This window comes from Salmo salar, chromosome 09, assembly GCF_965601325.2.
Source record: "Salmo salar chromosome 09, fSalSal1, whole genome shotgun sequence".
NCBI lineage: Eukaryota > Metazoa > Chordata > Actinopteri > Salmoniformes > Salmonidae > Salmo > Salmo salar.
In genome coordinates this window covers 63,055,812-63,063,565 of record NC_138299.1, presented here as the reverse complement: position 1 = coordinate 63,063,565, position 7,754 = coordinate 63,055,812, and positions in this window count along the sequence as shown.

Here is a 7,754-nt window from a genome sequence, read left to right as displayed (position 1 = left end):
CATTTAGAAGGCCAAAATCCCGCTTCCATCTTCTCAAAAGTATTGCTAAACTTAATCACCTATTTTATTCAACATTCAGATGCAAACCTGATAACACTTTCAGAGCTACAGCTATCTTGCTATACAGTCGTTCTGAAAATCTCAATGACATCACAAAATAGAAATACATTTTCCATATTCCATCTGTCATCATTACCAACATTCTTTATGTTAGAAATATTGTTTCAATGTTCATTGTTTGATGTTTTAGTTCTTTGGCAAGAGTCTCTCTGTAACACTAAGACATTCCATTCTCAATACTGCAGAGCCAAAGGGAAAGTTTCTGCTAGGTATTTACGGTCTGGCTGTTAAGTCATAAAACCGGGCCAATTCCCCCAGGAGAGAGAGAGTTTGGCTATCTGTCAGCCATTGGCCTAGCTCAGTGGTTCCCAAACTTTTATAGTCCCGTACCCCTTCAAACATTCAACCTCCAGCTGCGTACCCCCTCTAGCACCAGGGTCAGCGCACTCTCGAATGTTGTTTTTTGCCATCATTGTAAGCCTGTCACACACACACTATACAATATATTTATTTAACATAAGAATGAGTGTGAGTTTTTGTCACAACCAGGCTCATGGGAAGTGACAAAGAGCTCTTATAGGACCAGGGCACAAATAATAATATAATAATAATCAATAATTTGCTCTTTATTTAGCCATCTTACATATAAAACTTTATTTGTTCATCGAAAATTGTGAATAACTCACCACCGGTTAATGAGAAGGTTGTGCTTGAAAGGATGCACATAGCTCTGCAATGTTGGGTTGTATTGGAGAAAGTCTGTCTTAAATAATTTTCCACATGTAACCAGTATGAAATGGCTAGCTAGTTAGCGGGGTGCGCGCTAATAGCGTTTCAATCGGTGACGTCACTCGCTCTGAGACCTTAAAGTAGTTGTTTCCCTTGCTCTGCAAGGACTGCATCTTTTGTGGAGCGATAGGTAACAATGCTTCGAGGGTGTCAGTTGTTGATGTGTGCAGAGGGTCCCTGGTTCGAGCCCAGGTAGGGGTGAGGAGAGAGATGGAAGCAATACCATTACACACACACACAGTCTGTGCCTGTATTTACTTTTCATGCTAGTGAGGGCCGAGAATCCACTCTCACATAGGTACGTGGTTGCAAAGGGCATCAGTGTCTTAATAGCGCAAATTGCCAGGGTAGGATACTCTAAGCGCCGCCCAATCCAGAAATCTGGCGGTGGCTTCTAATTAAATTCAATTTTCACAGAACCGCTTGTTGCAATTTTGATGAGGCTCTCTTGTTCAGATATCGGTAAGTGGACTGGAGGCAGGGCATGAAAGGGATAACAAATCCAGTTGTTTGTGTCATCTGTTCGGGGAAGTACCTGCGTAATTATGCACCCAACTCACTCAGGTGCTTCGCTATATCACATTTTACATTGTCCGTAAGCTTGAGTTCATTTGCACACAAAAAAATCATACAATGATGGAAAGACCTGTTGTCCTTGTTAATGCAGATGGAGAAGAGCTCCAACTTCTTAATCATAACCTCAATTTTGTCCCACACATTGAATATAGTTGCGAGAGTCCCTGTAATCCTAGATTCAGATCATTCAGGCAAGAAAAAACATCACCCAGATAGGCCAGCCATGTGAGAAACTCATCATCATGCAAGCGGTCAGACGAGTGAAAATTATGGTCGGTAAAGAAAACTTTAAGCTCATGTCTCAATTTTTTACAAATGTGTCAATACTTTGCCCCTTGATAACCAGCGCATTTCTGTATGTTGTAAAAGTGTTACATAGTCGCTGCCCATATCATTTCATAGTGCATAAAATACACGAGAGTTCAGGGGCCTTGCTTTAACAAAGTTAACCATTTTCACTGTAGTGTCCAAAATGTATTTCAAGCTGTCAGGCATTCCTTTGGCAGCAAGAGCCTCACGGTTGATGCTGCAGAGCAACTGCTTGCACGCGCGTTAACACTCCACTATGTCTCCCTGTCATGGCTTTTGCGCCATCAGTACAGATACCAAGACATCTTGACCACCAAAGTCCATTTGATGTGACAAAGCTGTCCAGTACTTTAAAAATATCCTCTCCTGTTGTCCTGGTTTCCAGTGGTTTGCAGAAGAGGATGTCTTCCTTAATTGACCCCCCATAAACATAACGGACATATACCAGGAACTGTGCCAGGCCCGCCACGTCTGTTGAGTCATCCAGCTGTAATGCATAGAATTCACTGGCTTGAATGCGAAGCAGTAATTGTTTCAAAACATCTCCTGTCATGTCACTGATGCGTCGTGAAACAGTGTTGTTTGATTAAGGCATTGTCGGTATAGTTTTTTTGGCCTTTTCCCCCAGCATTGTCCCAGCCATATCCGCGGCAGCAGGAAGAATGAAGTCCTCCACAATAGTGTGGGGCTTGCCTGTCCTAGCCACTCAGTAGCTCAACATATATAACGCTTCTAGCCCCTTCTTATTAATGGTATCTGTTGCTTTTATACATGTCTTACTACTCGAAGTCATCTTAATTCTTGCTCAAACTCCTGTGGCTTATTTTTCAAATTGGCATGTTTTGTTTCTAAATGTCTGCACAAAAGTGAAGGTTTCATCAAGTTGTGAGATGGTACTTTTGCACATATAACACACTGTGGGTGAGGAAAGGCACTACTCCCAATATAAGTGATCCCCAAATCAATGTAGTTATCATATTTGCGCCTCTTCGATGGTCCAACGTCCCCATCTGTTGTTCGGTGCTTTCCCGGGTAAGTGTGCAGTAGCTCTTTGGCTGCATCAGATTCACAACTGTCAGTGTCCATGCTAGCTGGGCTAACAACAAACGTAGAATTACTGATGCTAGCATTGGATGTGCTTGTGGAAGCAGAACAACTTGTGTCATCTACAGGTGCAGGTGTAGTACTGCTTGTAGTAGCAGTACTACCAGTAGAGCTGGTATGTGTCTCTATGGACGCGGGCCTTACTTTTTTTAATCATTTATCCATTTTCGAGCAAACTGAATGAGCAGCAGCTAAGTTTGGCTACATATGGACTGTTAGTGGAATTCCCGCGAGAGAACAACGGTTAATGTGACTAGATGTTAATTATTTCACTCTGCTACCTGTATCTGACATTGTGTTGTTATTTCGCTAAACACTAGATGGATTCACTTTATTTTTGGCAGTGAAACGAGGCTACTCAGGCAAGAAAAAAACCTCACCCAAATGTATAGCCCTGTTGGAAAATATAAATGGACTGTTTGAAAATGTGAAGAAAAAAATAAATATATATATGGATTATATATATTTTTTAAAATGGGAATCACATTTTTATTTGGCGTACCCCTCGACGGCATTGCGTGTACCCCTGGGGGTAGCTGATCCGGCACCTTTGATCCTCACCAAGGAGAGAGAGTCATGACAGATACAATAAACTCGGTTTACCAAAGAAAATGACAGCATTGCTAAAATGCTAACGAATCTGCATAGCTTGCTAGTGAATGCTAAGTTAGCAGCTGGTGCTCAACATGAGTGAACATTGAGTTTGTGTACAAAAATAACATTTACAACCAACAGAATTCGAACTCAATGCAATAATTACATTTACAATAAACACATTTGACCATTTCTAGTAAACAAAGAGCGATATTAACACGCTTTTAAAAACAATACCTTCTCCAACAGGTATAGACAGGAATATATAGCCATTGAAACAGATGATGCAACAGGTTCACAAGAAATTAACCGAACCAGATTACACTGAACAAAAATAAACGCAACATGCAACAATTTCAAAGATTTTACTGAGTTACAGTTCATATAAGGAAATCAGTCAATTGGAATCAATGGATATCACATGACTAGGAATACAGATATGCATCTGTTGGTCACGTGGATCAGAAAACCAGTCTGACCACCATTTACCTCTTGCAGCGCAACACATTTCCTTCACACAGAGTTGATCAGGCTGTTGATTGTGGCATGTGGAATTTTGTCCCACTCCTCTTCAATGGCTGTGCGAACTTTCTGGATATTGGCAGGAACTGGAACAAGCTGTCATACACGTCGATCCAGAGCATCCCAAACATGCTCAATGGGTGACATGTCTAGTGAGTATGCAGGCCAATGAAGAACTGGGACATTTTCAGCTCCAGGAATTGTGAAACAGATCCTTGTGACATGGGGCTGTGCATTATCATGCTGAAACATGAGGTGATGGCATCAGATGAATGGCACGACAATTGGCCTCAGGATCTTGTCACGGTATCTCTGTGCATTCGAATTACCATCGATAAAATGCAATTGTGTTCGTTGTCCGTAGCTTATGCATGCCCATTCCATAACCCCACTGCCACCATGGGGCACTCTGTTCACAATGTTGACATCAGTAAACCGCTCGCCCACACAACGCCATACATGCTGTCTGCCATCTGCCCGGTACAGTTGAAACTGGGATTCGTCCATGGAGAGCACACTTCTCTAGAGTGCCAGTGGCCATCGAAGTTGAGCATTTGCTCAGTGAAGTCGATTACGACGCCAAACTGCAATCAGATCAAAACCCTGATGAGGACGACAAGCATGCAGATGAGTTCCCTGAAACAGTTTCTGACAGTTTGTGCAGAAAATATTTGGTTGTGCCAACCAACAATTCTCTGGCATCAGCTCTGGTGGACATTCCTGCAGGCAGCATGCCAGTTGCATGCTCCCTCAAAACTTGAGACATCTGTGATATTGTGTTGTGTGACAAAACTGCACATTTTAGAGTGGGCTTTTATTGTATTAGCACAAGGTGCACCTGTGTAATGATCACGCTGTTTAATCCGATTCTTGATATGCCACACCTGTCAGGGGGATGGATTATTTTAGCAAAGGAGAAATGCTCACTAAGAGGGATGTAAACAAATTTGTGCACAAAACGTTTTTGTGCATATGGAAAGGTTCTGGGATCTTTTATTTCAGCTCATGAAACAATGGACCAACACTTTACATGGTGAGTTTATATTTTTGTTCAGTATGGTTGGCCATCCTCACTGGTTCTATGTCATGTTTTTATACCAGCTCTGCTAAACTCAAATGACAAAGATTTGCATTGATGTTAGAAATAATACACCAGCATAGTGATAATAAGCCAGTTAATATGCCAGTAAATAAAGAGAGCAATAAAATAACCCTTAGTGACCAGATTGACCATTCAAGATCATTTCTGATTAATCAAAATAGTGGCACTGGCAAAAGTCAGCGACTCAGTGTGATACCTCTGGTCTGGTATATATCAGCTTGTTGTTAACGTACCACTACTTCGCTACAACCAATTGGCATGGAATGAATAAAAATCTTGCCATCCTGTCTTGTATTTGGAAAGTTTAAAAAAAATGTGTTTTTATGTGTTTGTATATTTCTGATGTGTAAGAACATTTCCCCATGAGACCGTCAAAAGACAGAATTAGTGTGAATGATAGGAGAGAGAGGCCATACTATACTATACTATCTCTTTAAACACATATGATTTTATCTTCCACTCCTTTTTGACACATGTACAGAAGGTCCAGAAATCGACCATCGGGGCCCTAGCAGTCCCATGTGGTAGAGGAGATGGGTGGTTGGCCGTTAGAGACCTATATCCATCCTGCCCTGCCTTTCTAAAGTCTTCGAAAGCCAAGTGAACAAAAAGATCGTACAACCATTTCAAATCCCAACAGAACCTTCTCCGCTATGCAATCCGATTTCCGAGCTGGTCACAGGTGCACCTCAGCCACGTTCAAGGTCCTAAACAATATCATAACCGCCATCGATAAAAGACAGTACTGTGCAGTCATCTTCACCGACCTGGCCAAGGCTTTCGACTCTGTCAATCACCGTATTCTTATCGGCAGACTCAACAGCCTTAGTTTCTCAAATGACTGCCTCGCCTGGTTCACCAACTACTTCTCAGACAGAGTTCAGTGTGTCAAATCGGAGGGCCTGTTGTCCGGACCTTTGGCGGTCTCTATGGGGGTGCCACAGGGTTTAATTCTCGGGCCGACTCTTTTCTCTGTATATATCAAAGATGTCACTTTTGCTGCGGGTGATTCTTTGATCCACCTCTACGCAGACGACTCTATTCTGTATACATCTGATGCCCTTCTTTGGACACTGTGTTAACAAACCTCCAAACGAGCTTCAATGCCATACAACACTCCTTCCGTGGCCTCCAACTGCTCTTAAATGCTAGTAAAACGAAATTCATTCTCTTCAACCGATCGCTGCCTGCACCTGCACGCCCGTCCAGCATCACTACTCTGGACGTTTCTGATTTAGAATATGTGGACAACTATAAAAACCTAGGTGTCTGGCTAGACTGTAAACTCTCCTTCCAGACTCATATTAAGCATCTCCAATCCAAAATTAAATCTAGAATTGGCTTCCTATTTTGCAACAAAGCCTCCTTCACTCATGCTGCCAAACATACCCTCGTAAAACTGACTATCCCACCAATCCTTGACTTCGGTGATGTAATTTACAAAATAGCCTCCAACACTCTACTCAACAAATTGGAAGCAGTCTATCACAGTGCCATCCGTTTTGTCACCAAAGCCCCATATACTACCCACCACTGTGACCTGTATGCTCTCGTTGGCTGGTCCTCGCTACATATTCGTCGCCACACCCACTGGCTCCAGGTCATCTTTAAGTCTTTGCTAGTAAAGCTCTGCCTTATCTTGTAGCACGCGATCCAGCAGGTATATTTCACTGGTCATCCTCAAAGCCAACACCTCCTTTGGCCGCCATTCCTTGCAGTTCTCTGCTGCCAATGACTGGAACGAATTGCAAAAATCACTGAAGTTGGAGACTTATATCTCCCTCACTAACTTTAAGCGTCAGCTGTCAGAGCAGCTTACCGATCACTGCAGCTGTAAACAGCCCATTTGTAAATAGCCCATCTAACCAACGACCTACCTCATTTTTTTTTCTCTGCTCTTTTGCACACCAGTATTTCTACTTGCACATCCTCATCTGCACATATATCACTCCAGTGTTAATTGCTAAATTGTAATTACTTCACCACTATGGCCTATTTATTGCCTTACCGCCATACTTACCTCCTTACCTTCATACTTCATTTACACACGTGTGGCTCAGTTGGTAGCGCATGGTGTTTGCAACACCAGGGTTGTGGGTTCGATTCCCACGGGGGACCAGTACGGAAGAAGAAAAAAAAAATGTATGAAATGTATGCATTCACTACTGTAAGTCGCTCTGGATAAGAGCGTCTGCTAAATGACTATAATGTAAATGTATACAGATTTTTCTGTTGTGTTATTGACTAAGTTTGTTTATTCCATGTGTAACTGTGTTGCACTGCTTTGCTTTATCTTGGCCAGGACACAGTTGTAAATGAGAACTTGTTCTCAACTGGTCTACCTGGTTAAATAAAGGTGAAATACAATACATTTTTAAAAAAGAGGGGGGTGGCAGGGGGCTGGGTGGGATATAAGTCTTCTGTGGGTCCAGTCCTCAGAGGCAGAGAACATGATTGAGTGCTGCAGCCCTGAGAAAATAAAGGCCCACAGACCCACCGGTCTGCTTCCTCCACTGCTCACCATGTTTCATGTCCACACAATTAAACAAGTCCCCCTGACCGCTTGCAGCCTTCTCCTAGTGTCTGTGTGGATGTGTTTCAATTCACCAGGAGATCACCGGTCAATATTAGCGGTATTGTTCATCTTTATGGCTGAGCTAACAAGCCTCTGATACCGTTAATAGCCAAGAACATTCAC